Source organism: Scyliorhinus torazame, chromosome 1 (genome assembly GCF_047496885.1).
Source record: "Scyliorhinus torazame isolate Kashiwa2021f chromosome 1, sScyTor2.1, whole genome shotgun sequence".
In the NCBI taxonomy this organism is placed as follows: domain Eukaryota; kingdom Metazoa; phylum Chordata; class Chondrichthyes; order Carcharhiniformes; family Scyliorhinidae; genus Scyliorhinus; species Scyliorhinus torazame.
In genome coordinates, this window is record NC_092707.1 from 6,282,729 (window position 1) to 6,303,215 (window position 20,487).

Below are 20,487 nucleotides of genomic sequence, written 5' to 3' on the forward strand. Positions count from 1 at the left end.
GACGATCCGGCCACCGAGACGGATGGACCTATGATGGCACTTCACCCCCGCCGGACTCCTTTTTAAACAGGGGGTGAATGTGATGAACGGTTACTGCCTTATCATCATGTAAGGTGATGTCCCCTTTAAGACCTGGCTTGGAACCCTGGGGACTCCGCCTCTGGCTCCGCCCATCTGGGAGCCATACATAAAGGCCTGCCTCATGGTCTGTGTTACAGTCAGCTCTCGTCTCTAGCTGTAGTCTAGTTATTAGTCTAATAAAGCCTTCTTTACAGTTTAATCTCTAAGCATCATTATTGAGGGTACCTCAGACGGTACTGGGACAGTGCATTGACGTCAGGAGGAGACGGTACTGGGACAGCGCGCTGATGTCAGGAGGAGACGGTACTGGGACAGCACGCTGATGTCAGGAGGAGATGGTACTGAGACAGCGCGCTGACGTCAGGAGGAGACGGTACTGAGACAGCGCGCTGACGTCAGGAGGAGACGGTACAGGGACAGCGCACTGATGTCAGGAGGAGATGGTACTGGGACAGCGCGCTGATGTCGGGAGGAGATGGTACTGGGATAGCGCGCTGATGTCAGGAGACAAAACTGGGACAGCGCGCTGACGTCAGGAGGAGACGGTATTGGGACAGCGCGCTGACGTCAGGAGGAGACGGTACTGGGACAGCGCGCTGAAGTCAGGAGGAGACGGTACTGGGACAGCGCACTGATGTCAGGAGGAGACGGTACTGGGACAGCGCGCTGACGTCAGGAGGAGACGGTACTGGGACAGCGCTGACGTCAGGAGGAGACGGTACTGGGACAGCGCGCTGACGTCAGGAGGAGACGGTACTGGGACAGGGCGCTGATGTCGGGAGGAGATGGTACTGGGATAGCGCGCTGATGTCAGGAGGAGACAAAACTGGGAGAGCGCGCTGACGTCAGGAGGAGACGGTATTGGGACAGCGCGCTGACGTCAGGAGGAGACGGTACTAGGACAGTGCGCTGAAGTCAGGAGGAGACGGTACTGGGACAGCGCACTGATGTCAGGAGGAGACGGTACTGGGACAGCGAACTGATGTCAGGAGGAGAAGGTACTGGGACAGTGCGCTGATGTCAGGAGGAGACGGTACTGGGACAGCGCGCTGACGTCAGGAGGAGACGGTACTGCGACAGCGCGCTGATGTCAGGAGGAGATGGTACTGGGACAGCGCGCTGATGTCAGGAGGAGATGGTACTGGGACAGCGCACTGACGTCTGGAGGAGACAGTACTGGGACAGTGTTCTCTTGTCAGGAGGAGGCTATACTGGGACAGCGCGCTGCCGTCAGGAGGAGACGGTACTGGGACAGCGCGCTGACATCAGGAGGAGGCGGTACTGGGACAGTGTGCTGACGTCAGCAGGAGACGGTACTGGGACAGCGCGCTGACATCAGGAAGCGATGGTACTGCGACAGCTCGCTGACGTGAGGAGGAGACTGTACGGGGACAGCACGTTCACTTCAGGAGGAGATGGTACTGCGACAGCACGTTTATGTCAGGAGGAAACGGTACTGGGACAGCGCGCTGACGTCAGGAGGAGACGGTACTGGGACAGCGCGCTGATGTCAGGAGGAGACGATACTGGGACAGCACGTTGACGTCAGGAGGAGATGGTACTGGGACAGCGCACTGACGTCAGGAGGAGGCTGTACTGGGACAGCGCGCTGACGTCAGGAGGAGGCTGTACTGGGACAGGGCGCTGACGTCAGGAGGAGACGGTACTGGGACAGCGCACTGATGTCAGGAGGAGACGGTACTGGGACAGCGCGCTGATGTCGGGAGGAGATGGTACTGGGATAGCGCGCTGATGTCAGGAGGAGACAAAACTGGGACAGCGCGCTGACGTGAGGAGGAGACTGTCCGGGGACAGCACGTTCACGTCAGGAGGAGACGGTACTGAAACAGCGCGCTGATGTCAGGAGGAGATGGTACTGGGACAGCGCGCTGATGTCGGGAGGAGATGGTACTGGGATAGCGCGCTGATGTCAGGAGGAGACAAAACTGGGACAGCGCGCTGACGTCAGGAGGAGACTGTACTGGGACAGCGCACTGACGTCAGGAGGAGACGGTACTGGGACAGCGCGCTGACGTCAGGCGGAGACGGTACTGGGACAGCGCACTGATGTCAGGAGGAGACGGTACTGGAACAGCGCTGACGTCAGGAGGAGACGGTACTGGGACAGCGCTGACGTCAGGAGGAGACGGTACTTGGACAGCGCGCTGAAGTCAGGAGGAGACGGTACTGGGACAGCGCACTGATGTCAGGAGGAGACGGTACTGGGACAGCGAACTGACGTCAGGAGGAGAAGGTACTGGGACAGTGCGCTGATGTCAGGAGGAGACGGTACTGGGACAGCGCGCTGACGTCAGGAGGAGACGGTACTGCGACAGCGCGCTGATGTCAGGAGGAGATGGTACTGGGACAGCGCACTGACGTCTGGAGGAGACAGTACTGGGACAGCGTTCTCTTGTCAGGGGGAGGCTATACTGGGACAGCGCGCTGCCGTCAGGAGGAGACGGTACTGGGACAGCGCGCTGACGTCAGCAGGAGACGGTACTGGGACAGCGCGCTGACATCAGGAAGCGATGGTACTGCGACAGCTCGCTGACGTGAGGAGGAGACTGTACGGGGACAGCATGTTCACTTCAGGAGGAGATGGTACTGAAACAGCACGTTCATGTCAGGAGGAAACGGTACTGGGACAGCGCGCTGACGTTAGTAGGAGACGGTAGTGGGACAGCGCGCTGATGTCAGGAAGCGATGGTACTGCGACAGCTCGCTGACGTGAGGAGGAGACTGTACGGGGACATCGCGCTGACGTCAGGAGGAGACGCCACTGGGACAGCGCGCTGACGTCAGGAGGAGACGGGACTGGGACAGCGCGCTGACGTCAGGAGGAGACGGGACTGGGACAGCGCGCTGACGTCAGGAGGAGACGGGACTGGGACAGCGCGCTGACGTCAGGAGGAGGCTGTACTGGGACAGCGCGCTGACGTCAGGAGGAGGCGGTACTGGGACAGCGCGCTGACGTCAGGAGGAGGCTGTACTGGGACAGCACGTTGACGTCAGGAGGAGGTTGTACTGGGACAGCGCGCTGACGTCAGGAGGTGACGGTACTGGGACAGCACGTTGACGTGAGGAGGAGACTGTCCGGGTACAGCACGTTCATGTCAGGAGGAGACGGTACTGGAACAGCGCACTGACGTCAGGAGGAGACGGTACTGGGACAGGGCGCTGACGTCAGGCGGAGACGGTACTGGTACAGCGCGCTGACGTCAGGAGGAGGCGGTACTGGGACAGCGAGCTGACGTCAGGAGGAGACGGTACTGGGACAGCGCGCTGACATCAGGAGGAGGCGGTACTGGGACAGCGCACTGATGTCAGGAGGAGACGGTACTGGGACAGCGCGCTGATGTCAGGAGGAGATGGTACTGGGACAGCGCGCTGACGTCAGGAGGAGACGGTACTGGGACAGCGCGCTGACATCAGGAGGAGGCGGTACTGGGACAGCGCACTGATGTCAGGAGGAGACGGTACTGGGACAGCGCGCTGATGTCAGGAGGAGATGGTACTGGGACAGCGCGCTGACGTCAGGAGGAGACGGTACTGGGACAGCGCTGACGTCAGGAGGAGACGGTACTGGGACAGGGCGCTGATGTCGGGAGGAGATGGTACTGGGATAGCGCGCTGATGTCAGGAGGAGACAAAACTGGGAGAGCGCGCTGACGTCAGGAGGAGACGGTATTGGGACAGCGCGCTGACGTCAGATGGAGACGGTACTGGGACAGCGCGCTGAAGTCAGGAGGAGACGGTACTGGGACAGCGCACTGATGTCAGGAGGAGACGGTACTGGGACAGCGAACTGATGTCAGGAGGAGAAGGTACTGGGACAGTGCGCTGATGTCAGGAGGAGACGGTACTGGGACAGCGCGCTGACGTCAGGAGGAGACGGTACTGCGACAGCGCGCTGATGTCAGGAGGAGATGGTACTGGGACAGCGCACTGACGTCTGGAGGAGACAGTACTGGGACAGTGTTCTCTTGTCAGGAGGAGGCTATACTGGGACAGCGCGCTGCCGTCAGGAGGAGACGGTACTGGGACAGCGCGCTGACATCAGGAGGAGGCGGTACTGGGACAGTGTGCTGACGTCAGCAGGAGACGGTACTGGGACAGCGCGCTGACATCAGGAAGCGATGGTACTGCGACAGCTCGCTGACGTGAGGAGGAGACTGTACGGGGACAGCACGTTCACTTCTGGAGGAGATGGTACTGCGACAGCACGTTTATGTCAGGAGGAGACGGTACTGGGACAGCGCGCTGATGTCAGGAGGAGACGATACTGGGACAGCACGTTGACGTCAGGAGGAGATGGTACTGGGACAGCGCACTGACGTCAGGAGGAGGCTGTACTGGGACAGCGCGCTGACGTCAGGAGGAGGCTGTGCTGGGACAGCACGTCGACGTGAGGAGGAGACTGTCCGGGGACAGCACGTTCACGTCAGGAGGAGACGGTACTGAAACAGCGCACTGATGTCAGGAGGAGATGGTACTGGGACAGCGCGCTGATGTCGGGAGGAGATGGTACTGGGATAGCGCGCTGATGTCAGGAGGAGACGATACTGGGACAGCACGTTGACGTCAGGAGGAGATGGTACTGGGACAGCGCACTGACGTCAGGAGGAGGCTGTACTGGAACAGCGCTGACGTCACGAGGAGACGGTACTGGGACAGCGCTGACGTCAGGAGGAGACGGTACTTGGACAGCGCGCTGAAGTCAGGAGGAGACGGTACTGGGACAGCGCACTGATGTCAGGAGGAGACGGTACTGGGACAGCGAACTGACGTCAGGAGGAGAAGGTACTGGGACAGTGCGCTGATGTCAGGAGGAGACGGTACTGGGACAGCGCGCTGACGTCAGGAGGAGACGGTACTGCGACAGCGCGCTGATGTCAGGAGGAGATGGTACTGGGACAGCGCACTGACGTCTGGAGGAGACAGTACTGGGACAGCGTTCTCTTGTCAGGGGGAGGCTATACTGGGACAGCGCGCTGCCGTCAGGAGGAGACGGTACTGGGACAGCACACTGATGTCAGGAGGAGACGGTACTGGGACAGCGCTGACGTCAGGAGGAGACGGTACTGGGACAGCGCGCTGACGTCAGGAGGAGACGGTACTGGGACAGCGCGCTGACGTCAGGAGGAGACGGTACTGGGACAGCGCGCTGACGTCAGGAGGAGACGGTACAGGGACAGCGCACTGATGTCAGGAGGAGATGGTACTGGGACAGCGCGCTGATGTCGGGAGGAGATGGTACTGGGACAGCGCGCTGACGTCAGGAGGAGACGGTACTGGGACAGCGCGCTGAAGTCAGGAGGAGACGGTACTGGGACAGCGCACTGATGTCAGGAGGAGACGGTACTGGGACAGCGCGCTGACGTCAGGAGGAGACGGTACTGGGACAGCGCTGACGTCAGGAGGAGACGGTACTGGGACAGCGCGCTGATGTCGGGAGGAGATGGTACTGGGATAGCGCGCTGACGTCAGGAGGAGACGGTACTGGGACAGCGCACTGACGTCAGGAGGAGACGGTACTGGGATAGCGCGCTGATGTCAGGAGGAGACAAAACTGGGACAGCGCGCTGACGTCAGGAGGAGACGGTATTGGGACAGCGCGCTGACGTCAGGAGGAGACGGTACTGGGACAGCGCGCTGAAGTCAGGAGGAGACGGTACTGGGACAGCGCACTGATGTCAGGAGGAGACGGTACTGGGACAGCGAACTGATGTCAGGAGGAGAAGGTACTGGGACAGTGCGCTGATGTCAGGAGGAGACGGTACTGGGACAGCGCGCTGACGTCAGGAGGAGACGGTACTGGGACAGCGCTGACGTCAGGAGGAGACGGTACTGGGACAGCGCGCTGACGTCAGGAGGAGACGGTACTGGGACAGGGCGCTGATGTCGGGAGGAGATGGTACTGGGATAGCGCGCTGATGTCAGGAGGAGACAAAACTGGGAGAGCGCGCTGACGTCAGGACGAGACGGTATTGGGACAGCGCGCTGACGTCAGGAGGAGACGGTACTGGGACAGCGCGCTGAAGTCAGGAGGAGACGGTACTGGGACAGCGCACTGATGTCAGGAGGAGACGGTACTGGGACAGCGAACTGATGTCAGGAGGAGAAGGTACTGGGACAGTGCGCTGATGTCAGGAGGAGACGGTACTGGGACAGCGCGCTGACGTCAGGAGGAGACGGTACTGCGACAGCGCGCTGATGTCAGGAGGAGATGGTACTGGGACAGCGCACTGACGTCTGGAGGAGACAGTACTGGGACAGTGTTCTCTTGTCAGGAGGAGGCTATACTGGGACAGCGCGCTGCCGTCAGGAGGAGACGGTACTGGGACAGCGCGCTGACATCAGGAGGAGGCGGTACTGGGACAGTGTGCTGACGTCAGCAGGAGACGGTACTGGGACAGCGCGCTGACATCAGGAAGCGATGGTACTGCGACAGCTCGCTGACGTGAGGAGGAGACTGTACGGGGACAGCACGTTCACTTCTGGAGGAGATGGTACTGCGACAGCACGTTCATGTCAGGAGGAAACGGTACTGGGACAGCGCGCTGACGTCAGGAGGAGACGGTACTGGGACAGCGCGCTGATGTCAGGAGGAGATGGTACTGGGATAGCGCGCTGACGTCAGGAGGAGACGGTACTGGGACAGCGCACTGACGTCAGGAGGAGACGGTACTGGGACAGCGCACTGACGTCAGGAGGAGACGGTACTGGGACAGCGCGCTGATGTCAGGAGGAGATGGTACTGGGACAGCGCACTGACGTCAGGAGGAGGCTGTACTGGGACAGCGCGCTGACGTCAGGAGGAGGCTGTACTGGGACAGGGCGCTGACGTCAGGAGGAGACGGTACTGGGACAGCGCACTGATGTCAGGAGGAGACGGTACTGGGACAGCGCGCTGATGTCGGGAGGAGATGGTACTGGGATAGCGCGCTGATGTCAGGAGGACACAAAACTGGGACAGCGCGCTGACGTGAGGAGGAGACTGTCCGGGGACAGCACGTTCACGTCAGGAGGAGACGGTACTGAAACAGCGCGCTGATGTCAGGAGGAGATGGTACTGGGACAGCGCGCTGATGTCGGGAGGAGATGGTACTGGGATAGCGCGCTGATGTCAGGAGGAGACAAAACTGGGACAGCGCGCTGACGTCAGGAGGAGACTGTACTGGGACAGCGCACTGACGTCAGGAGGAGACGGTACTGGGACAGCGCGCTGACGTCAGGCGGAGACGGTACTGGGACAGCGCTGACGTCAGGAGGAGACGGTACTTGGACAGCGCGCTGAAGTCAGGAGGAGACGGTACTGGGACAGCGCACTGATGTCAGGAGGAGACGGTACTGGGACAGCGAACTGACGTCAGGAGGAGAAGGTACTGGGACAGTGCGCTGATGTCAGGAGGAGACGGTACTGGGACAGCGCGCTGACGTCAGGAGGAGACGGTACTGCGACAGCGCGCTGATGTCAGGAGGAGATGGTACTGGGACAGCGCACTGACGTCTGGAGGAGACAGTACTGGGACAGCGTTCTCTTGTCAGGGGGAGGCTATACTGGGACAGCGCGCTGCCGTCAGGAGGAGACGGTACTGGGACAGCGCGCTGACATCAGGAGGAGGCGGTACTGGGACAGCGCGCTGACGTCAGCAGGAGACGGTACTGGGACAGCGCGCTGACATCAGGGAGCGATGGTACTGCGACAGCTCGCTGACGTGAGGAGGAGACTGTACGGGGACAGCACGTTCACTTCAGGAGGAGATGGTACTGCGACAGCACGTTCATGTCAGGAGGAAACGGTACTGGGACAGCGCGCTGACATCAGTAGGAGACGGTACTGGGACAGCGCGCTGATGTCAGGAAGCGATGGTACTGCGACAGCTCGCTGACGTGAGGAGGAGACGGTACTGGGACAGCGCGCTGATGTCAGGAGGAGACGATACTGGGACAGCACGTTGACGTCAGGAGGAGATGGTACTGGGACAGCGCGCTGACATCAGGAGGAGGCTGTACTGGGACAGCGCGCTGACGTCAGGAGGAGATGGTACTGGGACAGCGCACTGACGTCAGGAGGAGGCTGTACTGGGACAGCGCGCTGACGTCAGGAGGAGGCGGTACTGGGACAGCGCGCTGACGTCAGGAGGAGGCTGTACTGGGACAGCGCGCTGACGTCAGGAGAAGGCGGTACTGGGACAGCGCGCTGACGTCAGGAGGAGACGATACTGGGACAGCACGTTGACGTCAGGAGGAGATGGTACTGGGCCAGCGCACTGACGTCAGGAGGAGGCTGTACTGGGACAGCGCGCTGACGTCAGGAGGAGGCTGTACTGGGACAGCACGTTGACGTCAGGAGGTGACGGTACTGGGACAGCACGTTGACGTGAGGAGGAGACTGTCCGGGTACAGCACGTTCATGTCAGGAGGAGACGGTACTGGAACAGCGCACTGACGTCAGGAGGAGACGGTACTGGGACAGGGCGCTGACGTCAGGCGGAGACGGTACTGGTACAGCGCGCTGACGTCAGGAGGAGGCGGTACTGGGACAGCGAGCTGACGTCAGGAGGAGACGGTACTGGGACAGCGCGCTGACATCAGGAGGAGGCGGTACTGGGACAGCGCACTGATGTCAGGAGGAGACGGTACTGGGACAGCGCGCTGATGTCAGGAGGAGATGGTACTGGGACAGCGCGCTGATGTCGGGAGGAGATGGTACTGGGATAGCACGCTGATGTCAGGAGGAGACGGTACTGGGACAGCGCTGACGTCAGGAGGAGACGGTACTGGGACAGCGCACTGATGTCAGGAGGAGACAAAACTGGGACAGCGCGCTGACGTCAGGAGGAGGCGGTACTGGGACAGCGCACTGATGTCAGGAGGAGATGGTACTGGGACAGCGCGCTGATGTCGGGAGGAGATGGTACTGGGATAGCACGCTGATGTCAGGAGGAGACGGTACTGGGACAGCGCTGACGTCAGGAGGAGACGGTACTGGGACAGCGCGCTGATGTCAGGAGGAGACGGTATTGGGACAGCGCGCTGACGTCAGGAGGAGACGGTACTGGGACAGCACGTTGACGTGAGGAGGGGACTGTACGGGGACAGCACGCTGATGTCAGGAGGAGACGGTACTGGGACACCGCGCTGATGTCAGGAGGAGACGGTACTGGGACACCGCGCTGATGTCAGGAGGAGGCGGTACTGGGACAGCGCGCTGACGTCAGGAGGAGATGGTACTGGGACAATGCACTGACGTCAGGAGGAGACGGTACTGGGACAGCGCTGACGTCAGGAGGAGATGGTACTGGGACAGCGCGCTGACGTCAGGAGGAGGCGGTACTGGGACAGCGCGCTGACGTCAAGAGGAGGCTGTACTGGGACAGCGCGCTGACGTCAGGAGGAGGCAGTACTGGGACAGCGCACTGATGTCAGGAGGAGGCAGTACTGGGACAGCGCGCTGATGTCAGGAGGAGGCGGTACTGGGACAGCGCACTGATGTCAGGAGGAGATGGTACTGGGACAGCGCTCTGACGTCAGGAGGAGACAAAATTGGGACAGCGCTCTGACGTCAGGAGGAGACGGTATTGGGACAGCGCGCTGACGTCAGGAGGAGACAAAACTGGGACAGCGCTCTGACGTCAGGAGGAGACAAAACTGGGACAGCGCGCTGACGTCAGGAGGAGACAAAACTGGGACAGCGCTCTGACGTCAGGAGGAGACGGTACTGGGACAGCGCGCTGACGTCAGGAGGAGACGGTATTGGGACAGCGCGCTGACGTCAGGAGGAGACGGTACTGGGACAGCGCGCTGAAGTCAGGAGGAGACGGTACTGGGACAGCGCACTGATGTCAGGAGGAGACGGTACTGGGACAGCGCGCTGATGTCAGGAGGAGACGGTACTGGGACAGCGCTGACGTCAGGAGGAGACGGTACTGGGACAGCGCGGTGACATCAGGAGGAGGCGGTACTGGGACAGAGCTAACGTCAGGAGGAGACGGTATGGGACAGCGCTGATGTCAGGAGGAGGCTATACTGGGACAGCGCGCTGACATTAGGAAGCGACGGTACTGGGACAGCGCGCTGACGTGAGGAGGAGACTGTCCGGGGACAGCACGTTCACGTCAGGTGGAGACGGTACTGAAATAGCGCGCTGATGTCAGGAGGAGATGGTACTGGGACAGCGCGCTGATGTCGGGAGGAGATGGTACTGGGATAGCGCGCTGATGTCAGGAGGAGACAAAACTGGTACAGCGCGCTGACGTCAGGAGGAGACTGTACTGGGACAGCGCGCTGACGTCAGGAGGAGACAAAACTGGGACAGCGCGCTGACGTCAGGAGGAGACGGTACTGGGACAGCGCTCTGATGTCAGGAGGAGACGGTACCGGAACAGCGCTGACGTCAGGAGGAGACGATACTGGGACAGCGCTGATGTCAGGAGGAGACGGTACTGGGACAGCGCGGTGACGTCAGGAGGAGACGGTACTGGGACAGCACACTGATGTCAGGAGGAGACGGTACTGGGACAGCGCTGACGTCAGGAGGAGACGGTACTGGGACAGCGCGGTGACGTCAGGAGGAGACGGTACTGGGACAGCGCGCTGACGTCAGGAGGAGATGGTACTGGGACATCGCGCTGACGTCAGGAGGGGGCGGTACTGGGACAGCGCGCTGACGTCAGGAGGAGGCTGTACTGGGACAGCGGGCTGACAGGAGGAGGCAGTACTGGGACAGCGCACTGACGTCAGGAGGAGATGGTCCTGGGACAGCGCACTGGTGTCAGGAGGAGGCTGCACTGGGACAGCGCGCTGACGTCATGAGGAGGCGGTACTGGGACAGCGCACTGATTTCAGGAGGGGACGGTACTGGGACAGCGCGCTGACGTCAGGAGGTGACGGTACTGGGACACCGCGCTGATGTCAGGAGGAGACGGTACTGGGACAGCGCGTTAACGTCAGGAGGTGACGGTACTGGGACAGCACGTCGACGTGAGGAGGAGACTGTCCGGGGACAGTGTGTTCATGTCAGGAGGAGATGGTACTGGGACAGCGCGCTGACGTCAGGAGGAGACGGTACTGGGACAGCGCGCTGAAGTCAGGAGGAGACGGTACTGGGACAGCGCACTGATGTCAGGAGGAGACGGTACTGGGACAGCGCGCTGACGTCAGGAGGAGACGGTACTGGGACAGCGCTGACGTCAGGAGGAGATGGTACTGGGACAGCGCGTTGACGTCAAGAGGAGACGGTACTGGGACAGCGCGCTGACGTCAGGAGGAGACGGTACTGGGACAGCGCGCTGACGTCAGGAGGAGGTGGTACTGGGACAGCGCGCTGACGTCAGGAGGAGGCGGTACTGGGACAGAGCTAATGTCAGGAGGAGACGGTATGGGACAGCGCGCTGACGTCAGGAGGAGACGGTACTGCGACAGCGCTGACGTCTGGAGGAGACGGTACTGGGACAGCACGGTGACGTCAGGAGGAGACGGTACTGGGACAGCGCGTTGACGTCAAGAGGAGACGGTACTGGGACAGCGCGCTGACGTCAGGAGGAGACGGTACTGGGACAGCGCGCTGACGTCAGGAGGAGATGGTACTGGGACAGCGCGCTGACGTCAGGAGGAGGCGGTACTGGGACAGAGCTAATGTCAGGAGGAGACGGTATGGGACAGCGCTGATGTCAGGAGGAGGCTATACTGGGACAGCGCGCTGATGTTAGGAAGCGACGGTACTGGGACAGCGCGCTGACGTGAGGAGAAGACTGTCCGGGGACAGCACGTTCACGTCAGGAGGAGACGGTACTGAAACAGCGCGCTGATGTCAGGAGGAGATGGTACTGGGACAGCGCGCTGATGTCGGGAGGAGATGGTACTGGGATAGCGCGCTGATGTCAGGAGGAGACAAAACTGGGACAGCGCGCTGACGTCAGGAGGAGACTGTACTGGGACAGCGCGCTGACGTCAGGAGGAGACGGTACTGGGACAGCGTGCTGACGTCAGGAGGAGACGGTACTGGGACAGCGCACTGACGTCAGGAGGAGACGGTACTGGGACAGCGCTGACGTCAGGAGGAGACGGTACTGGGACAGCGCGCTGACGTCAGGAGGAGGCGGTACTGGGACAGCGCGCTGACGTCAGGAGGAGGCTGTATTGGGACAGCGGGCTGACATCAGGAGGAGGCGGTACTGGGACAGCGCACTGACGTCTGGAGGAGATGGTCCTGGGACAGCGCACTGGTGTCAGGAGGAGACGGTACTGGGACAGCGCACTGATGTCAGGAGGAGACGGTACTGGAACAGCGCTGACGTCAGGAGGAGACGGTACTGCGACAGCGCTGACGTCAGGAGGAGACGGTACTGCGACAGCGCGCTGATGTCAGGAGGAGGCGGTAGTGGGACAGAGCTAACGTCAGGAGGAGACGGTATGGGACAGCGCTGATGTCAGGAGGAGGCTATACTGGCACAGCGCGCTGACGTTAGGAAGCGACAGTACTGGGAGAGCGCGCTGACGTGAGGAGGAGACTGTCCGGGGACAGCACGTTCACGTCAGGAGGAGACGGTACTGAAACAGCGCGCTGATGTCAGGAGGAGATGTTACTGGGACAGCGCGCTGATGTCAGGAGGAGATGGTACTGCGACAGCGCGCTGATGTCGGGAGGAGATGGGACTGGGACAGCGCGCTGACGTCAGGAGGAGACGGTACTGGGACAGCGCACTGATGTCAGGAGGAGGCGGTACTGGGACAGCGCGGTGACGTCAGGAGGAGACGGTACTGGGACAGCACACTGATGTCAGGAGGAGACGGTACTGGGACAGCGCTGACGTCAGGAGGAGACGGTACTGGGACAGCGCGCTGACGTCAGGAGGAGACGGTACTGCGACAGCGCGCTGACGTCAGGAGGAGACGGTACTGGGACAGCGCGCTGACGTCAGGAGGAGACGGTACTGGGACAGCGCGCTGACGTCAGGAGGAGACGGTACTGGGACAGCGCACTGATGTCAGGAGGAGACGGTACTGGGACAGCGCGCTGACGTCAGGAGGAGGCGGTACTGAGACAGCGCGCTGACGTCAGGAGGAGACGGTGCAGGGACAGCGCACTGATGTCAGGAGGAGATGGTACTGGGACAGCGCGCTGATGTCGGGAGGAGATGGTACTGGGACAGCGCGCTGATGTCAGGAGACAAAACTGGGACAGCGCGCTGACGTCAGGAGGAGACGGTATTGGGACAGCGCGCTGACGTCAGGAGGAGACGGTACTGGGACAGCGCGCTGAAGTCAGGAGGAGACGGTACTGGGACAGCGCACTGATGTCAGGAGGAGACGGTACTGGGACAGCGCGCTGACGTCAGGAGGAGACGGTACTGGGACAGCGCTGACGTCAGGAGGAGATGGTACTGGGACAGCGCGCTGATGTCGGGAGGAGATGGTACTGGGATAGCGCGCTGACGTCAGGAGGAGACGGTACTGGGACAGCGCACTGACGTCAGGAGGAGACGGTACTGGGATAGCGCGCTGATGTCAGGAGGAGACAAAACTGGGACAGCGCGCTGACGTCAGGAGGAGACGGTATTGGGACAGCGCGCTGACGTCAGGAGGAGACGGTACTGGGACAGCGCGCTGAAGTCAGGAGGAGACGGTACTGGGACAGCGCACTGATGTCAGGAGGAGACGGTACTGGGACAGCGAACTGATGTCAGGAGGAGAAGGTACTGGGACAGTGCGCTGATGTCAGGAGGAGACGGTACTGGGACAGCGCGCTGACGTCAGGAGGAGACGGTACTGCGACAGCGCGCTGATGTCAGGAGGAGATGGTACTGGGACAGCGCACTGACGTCTGGAGGAGACAGTACTGGGACATCACGCTGACGTCAGGACGAGGCGGTACTGGGACAGCGCGCTGACGTCAGGAGGAGGCGGTACTGGGACAGCGCACTGACGTCAGGAGGAGATGGTCCTGGGACAGCGCACTGGTGTCAGGAGGAGATGGTACTGGGACAGCGCGCTGATGTCGGGTGGAGATGGTACTGGGATAGGCGCTGATGTCAGGAGGAGACAAAACTGGGACAGCGCGCTGACGTCAGGAGGAGACGGTACTGGGACAGCGCTCTGACGTCAGGAGGAGACGGTACTGGGACAGCGCGCTGACGTCAGGAGGAGACGGTACTGGGACAGCGCACCGATGTCAGGAGGAGGCGGTACTGGGACAGCGCGGTGACGTCAGGAGGAGACGGTACTGGGACAGCACACTGATGTCAGGAGGACACGGTCCTGGGACAGCGCGGTGACGACAGGAGGAGACGGTACTGGGGCAGCGCACTGACGTCAGGAGGAGACGGTACTGGGACAGCGCGCTGACGTCAGGAGGAGACGGTACTGGGACAGCGCGCTGACGTCAGGAGGAGACGGTACTGGGACAGCGCTCTGACGTCAGGAGGAGACGGTACTGGGACAGCGCGCTGACGTCAGGAGGAGACGGTACTGGGACAGCGCACCGATGTCAGGAGGAGGTGGTACTGGGACAGCGCGGTGACGTCAGGAGGAGATGGTACTGGGACAGCGCGCTGACGCCAGGAGGAGACGGGACTGGGACAGCACGCTGACGTCAGGAGGAGACGGTACTGGGACAGCGCGCTGACGTCAGGAGGAGACGGTACTGGGACAGCGCACTGACGTCAGGAGGAGACGGGACTGGGACAGCGCACTGACGTCAGGAGGAGACGGTACTGGGACAGCGCACTGACGTCAGGAGGAGACGGTACTGGGACAGCGCGCTGACGTCAGGAGGCGGTACTGGGACAGCGCGCTGACGTCAGGAGGAGACGGTACTGGGACAGCGCTGACGTCAGGAGGAGATGGTACTGGGACAGCGCGCTGACATCAGGAGGAGACGGTACTGGGACATCGCGCTGACGTCAGGAGGAGGCGGTACTGGGACAGCGCACTGACGTCAGGAGGAGGCGGTACTGGGACAGCGCACTGACGTCAGGAGGAGATGGTCCTGGGACAGCGCGCTGACGTCATGAGGAGGCGGTACTGGGACAGCGCACTGATTTCAGGAGGAGACGGTACTGGGACAGCGCGCTGACGTCAGGAGGTGACGGTACTGGGACAGCGCGCTGACGTCAGGAGGAGACGGTACTGGGACAGCGCACTGATGTCAGGAGGAGACGGTACTGGGACAGCGCGTCGACGTCAGGAGATGACGGTACTGGGACAGCACGTCGACGTGAGGAGGAGACTGTCCGGGGACAGTGTGTTCATGTCAGGAGGAGACGGTACTGGAACAGCGCGCTGATGTCAGGAGGAGATGGTACTGGGACAGCACGCTGATGTCAGGAAGAGATGGTACTGGGACAGCACACAGACGTCAGGAGGAGGCTGTACTGGGACAGCGCTGACGTCTGGAGGAGACGGTACTGGGACAGCGCGCTGACGTCAAGAGGAGACGGTACTGGGACAGCGCGCTGACGTCAGGAGGAGACGGTACTGGGACAGCGCGCTGACGTCAGGAGGAGACTGTACTGGGACAGCGCGCTGACGTCAGGAGGAGACGGTACTGGGACAGCGTGCTGACGTCAGGAGGAGACGGTACTGGGACAGCGCACTGACGTCAGGAGGAGACGGTACTGGGACAGCGCTGACGTCAGGAGGAGACGGTACTGGGACAGCGCGCTGACGTCAGGAGGAGACGGTACTGGGACAGCGCGCTGATGTCAGGAGGAGACGGTACTGGGACAGCGCGTCGACGTCAGGAGATGACGGTACTGGGACAGCACGTCGACGTGAGGAGGAGACTGTCCGGGGACAGTGTGTTCATGTCAGGAGGAGACGGTACTGGAACAGCGCGCTGATGTCAGGAGGAGATGGTACTGGGACAGCACGCTGATGTCAGGAAGAGATGGTACTGGGACAGCACACAGACGTCAGGAGGAGGCTGTACTGGGACAGCGCTGACGTCTGGAGGAGACGGTACTGGGACAGCGCGCTGACGTCAAGAGGAGACGGTACTGGGACAGCGCTGATGTCAGGAGGAGGCTATACTGGCACAGCGCGCTGACGTTAGGAAGCGACAGTACTGGGAGAGCGCGCTGACGTGAGGAGGAGACTGTCCGGGGACAGCACGTTCACGTCAGGAGGAGACGGTACTGAAACAGCGCGCTGATGTCAGGAGGAGATGTTACTGGGACAGCGCGCTGATGTCAGGAGGAGATGGTACTGCGACAGCGCGCTGATGTCGGGAGGAGATGGGACTGGGACAGCGCGCTGACGTCAGGAGGAGACGGTACTGGGACAGCGCACTGATGTCAGGAGGAGGCGGTACTGGGACAGCGCGGTGACGTCAGGAGGAGACGGTACTGGGACAGCACACTGATGTCAGGAGGAGACGGTACTGGGACAGCGCTGACGTCAGGAGGAGACGGTACTGGGACAGCGCGCTGACGTCAGGAGGAGACGGTACTGCGACAGCGCGCTGGCGTCAGGAGGAGACGGTACTGGGACAGCGCGCTGACGTCAGGAGGAGACGGTACTGGGACAGCGCGCTGACGTCAGGAGGAGACGGTACTGGGACAGCGCACTGATGTCAGGAGGAGACGGTACTGGGACAGCGCGCTGACGTCAGGAGGAGGCGGTACTGAGACAGCGCGCTGACGTCAGGAGGAGACGGTACAGGGACAGCGCACTGATGTCAGGAGGAGATGGTACTGGGACAGCGCGCTGATGTCGGGAGGAGATGGTACTGGGACAGCGCGCTGATGTCAGGAGACAAAACTGGGACAGCGCGCTGACGTCAGGAGGAGACGGTATTGGGACAGCGCGCTGACGTCAGGAGGAGACGGTACTGGGACAGCGCGCTGAAGTCAGGAGGAGACGGTACTGGGACAGCGCACTGATGTCAGGAGGAGACGGTACTGGGACAGCGCGCTGACGTCAGGAGGAGACGGTACTGGGACAGCGCTGACGTCAGGAGGAGATGGTACTGGGACAGCGCGCTGATGTCGGGAGGAGATGGTACTGGGATAGCGCGCTGACGTCAGGAGGAGACGGTACTGGGACAGCGCACTGACGTCAGGAGGAGACGGTACTGGGATAGCGCGCTGATGTCAGGAGGAGACAAAACTGGGACAGCGCGCTGACGTCAGGAGGAGACGGTATTGGGACAGCGCGCTGACGTCAGGAGGAGACGGTACTGGGACAGCGCGCTGAAGTCAGGAGGAGACGGTACTGGGACAGCGCACTGATGTCAGGAGGAGACGGTACTGGGACAGCGAACTGATGTCAGGAGGAGAAGGTACTGGGACAGTGCGCTGATGTCAGGAGGAGACGGTACTGGGACAGCGCGCTGACGTCAGGAGGAGACGGTACTGCGACAGCGCGCTGATGTCAGGAGGAGATGGTACTGGGACAGCGCACTGACGTCTGGAGGAGACAGTACTGGGACATCACGCTGACGTCAGGACGAGGCGGTACTGGGACAGCGCGCTGACGTCAGGAGGAGGCGGTACTGGGACAGCGCACTGACGTCAGGAGGAGATGGTCCTGGGACAGCGCACTGGTGTCAGGAGGAGATGGTACTGGGACAGCGCGCTGATGTCGGGAGGAGATGGTACTGGGATAGGCGCTGATGTCAGGAGGAGACAAAACTGGGACAGCGCGCTGACGTCAGGAGGAGACGGTACTGGGACAGCGCTCTGACGTCAGGAGGAGACGGTACTGGGACAGCGCGCTGACGTCAGGAGGAGACGGTACTGGGACAGCGCACCGATGTCAGGAGGAGGCGGTACTGGGACAGCGCGGTGACGTCAGGAGGAGACGGTACTGGGACAGCACACTGATGTCAGGAGGACACGGTCCTGGGACAGCGCGGTGACGACAGGAGGAGACGGTACTGGGGCAGCGCACTGACGTCAGGAGGAGACGGTACTGGGACAGCGCGCTGACGTCAGGAGGAGACGGTACTGGGACAGCGCGCTGACGTCAGGAGGAGACGGTACTGGGACAGCGCTCTGACGTCAGGAGGAGACGGTACTGGGACAGCGCGCTGACGTCAGGAGGAGACGGTACTGGGACAGCGCACCGATGTCAGGAGGAGGTGGTACTGGGACAGCGCGGTGACGTCAGGAGGAGATGGTACTGGGACAGCGCGCTGACGCCAGGAGGAGACGGGACTGGGACAGCACGCTGACGTCAGGAGGAGACGGTACTGGGACAGCGCGCTGACGTCAGGAGGAGACGGTACTGGGACAGCGCACTGACGTCAGGAGGAGACGGGACTGGGACAGCGCACTGACGTCAGGAGGAGACGGTACTGGGACAGCGCACTGACGTCAGGAGGAGACGGTACTGGGACAGCGCGCTGACGTCAGGAGGCGGTACTGGGACAGCGCGCTGACGTCAGGAGGAGACGGTACTGGGACAGCGCTGACGTCAGGAGGAGATGGTACTGGGACAGCGCGCTGACATCAGGAGGAGACGGTACTGGGACATCGCGCTGACGTCAGGAGGAGGCGGTACTGGGACAGCGCACTGACGTCAGGAGGAGGCGGTACTGGGACAGCGCACTGACGTCAGGAGGAGATGGTCCTGGGACAGCGCGCTGACGTCATGAGGAGGCGGTACTGGGACAGCGCACTGATTTCAGGAGGAGACGGTACTGGGACAGCGCGCTGACGTCAGGAGGTGACGGTACTGGGACAGCGCGCTGACGTCAGGAGGAGACGGTACTGGGACAGCGCACTGATGTCAGGAGGAGACGGTACTGGGACAGCGCGTCGACGTCAGGAGATGACGGTACTGGGACAGCACGTCGACGTGAGGAGGAGACTGTCCGGGGACAGTGTGTTCATGTCAGGAGGAGACGGTACTGGAACAGCGCGCTGATGTCAGGAGGAGATGGTACTGGGACAGCACGCTGATGTCAGGAAGAGATGGTACTGGGACAGCACACAGACGTCAGGAGGAGGCTGTACTGGGACAGCGCTGACGTCTGGAGGAGACGGTACTGGGACAGCGCGCTGACGTCAAGAGGAGACGGTACTGGGACAGCGCGCTGACGTCAGGAGGAGACGGTACTGGGACAGCGCGCTGACGTCAGGAGGAGACTGTACTGGGACAGCGCGCTGACGTCAGGAGGAGACGGTACTGGGACAGCGTGCTGACGTCAGGAGGAGACGGTACTGGGACAGCGCACTGACGTCAGGAGGAGACGGTACTGGGACAGCGCTGACGTCAGGAGGAGACGGTACTGGGACAGCGCGCTGACGTCAGGAGGAGACGGTACTGGGACAGCGCACTGATGTCAGGAGGAGACGGTACTGGGACAGCGCGTCGACGTCAGGAGATGACGGTACTGGGACAGCACGTCGACGTGAGGAGGAGACTGTCCGGGGACAGTGTGTTCATGTCAGGAGGAGACGGTACTGGAACAGCGCGCTGATGTCAGGAGGAGATGGTACTGGGACAGCACGCTGATGTCAGGAAGAGATGGTACTGGGACAGCACACAGACGTCAGGAGGAGGCTGTACTGGGACAGCGCTGACGTCTGGAGGAGACGGTACTGGGACAGCGCGCTGACGTCAAGAGGAGACGGTACTGGGACAGCGCGCTGACGTCAGGAGGAGACGGTACTGGGACAGCGCGCTGACGTCAGGAGGAGACTGTACTGGGACAGCGCGCTGACGTCAGGAGGAGACGGTACTGGGACAGCGTGCTGACGTCAGGAGGAGACGGTACTGGGACAGCGCACTGACGTCAGGAGGAGACGGTACTGGGACAGCGCACTGACGTCTGGAGGAGACGGTACTGGGACAGCGCGCTGACGTCTGGAGGAGACGGTACTGGGACAGCGCTGACGTCAGGAGGAGACGGTACTGGGACAGCGCTGACGTCAGGAGGAGACGGTACTGGGACAGCGCGCTGACGTCAGGAGGAGGCTGTACTGGGACAGCGGGCTGACATCAGGAGGAGGCGGTACTGGGACAGCGCACTGGTGTCAGGAGGAGACGGTACTGGGACAGCGCACTGATGTCAGGAGGAGACGGTACTGGGACAGCGCACTGACGTCAGGAGGAGATGGTCCTGGGACAGCGCACTGGTGTCAGGAGGAGACGGTACTGGGACAGCGCACTGATGTCAGGAGGAGACGGTACTGGGACAGCGCACTGATGTCAGGAGGAGACGGTACTGGGACAGCGCACTGACGTCAGGAGGAGATGGTCCTGGGACAGCGCACTGGTGTCAGGAGGAGACGGTACTGGGACAGCGCTGACGTCAGGAGGAGACGGTACTGCGACAGCGCTGACGTCAGGAGGAGACGGTACTGGGACAGCGCGGTGACGTCAGGAGGAGGCGGTACTGGGACAGAGCTAACGTCAGGAGGAGACGGTATGGGACAGCGCTGATGTCAGGAG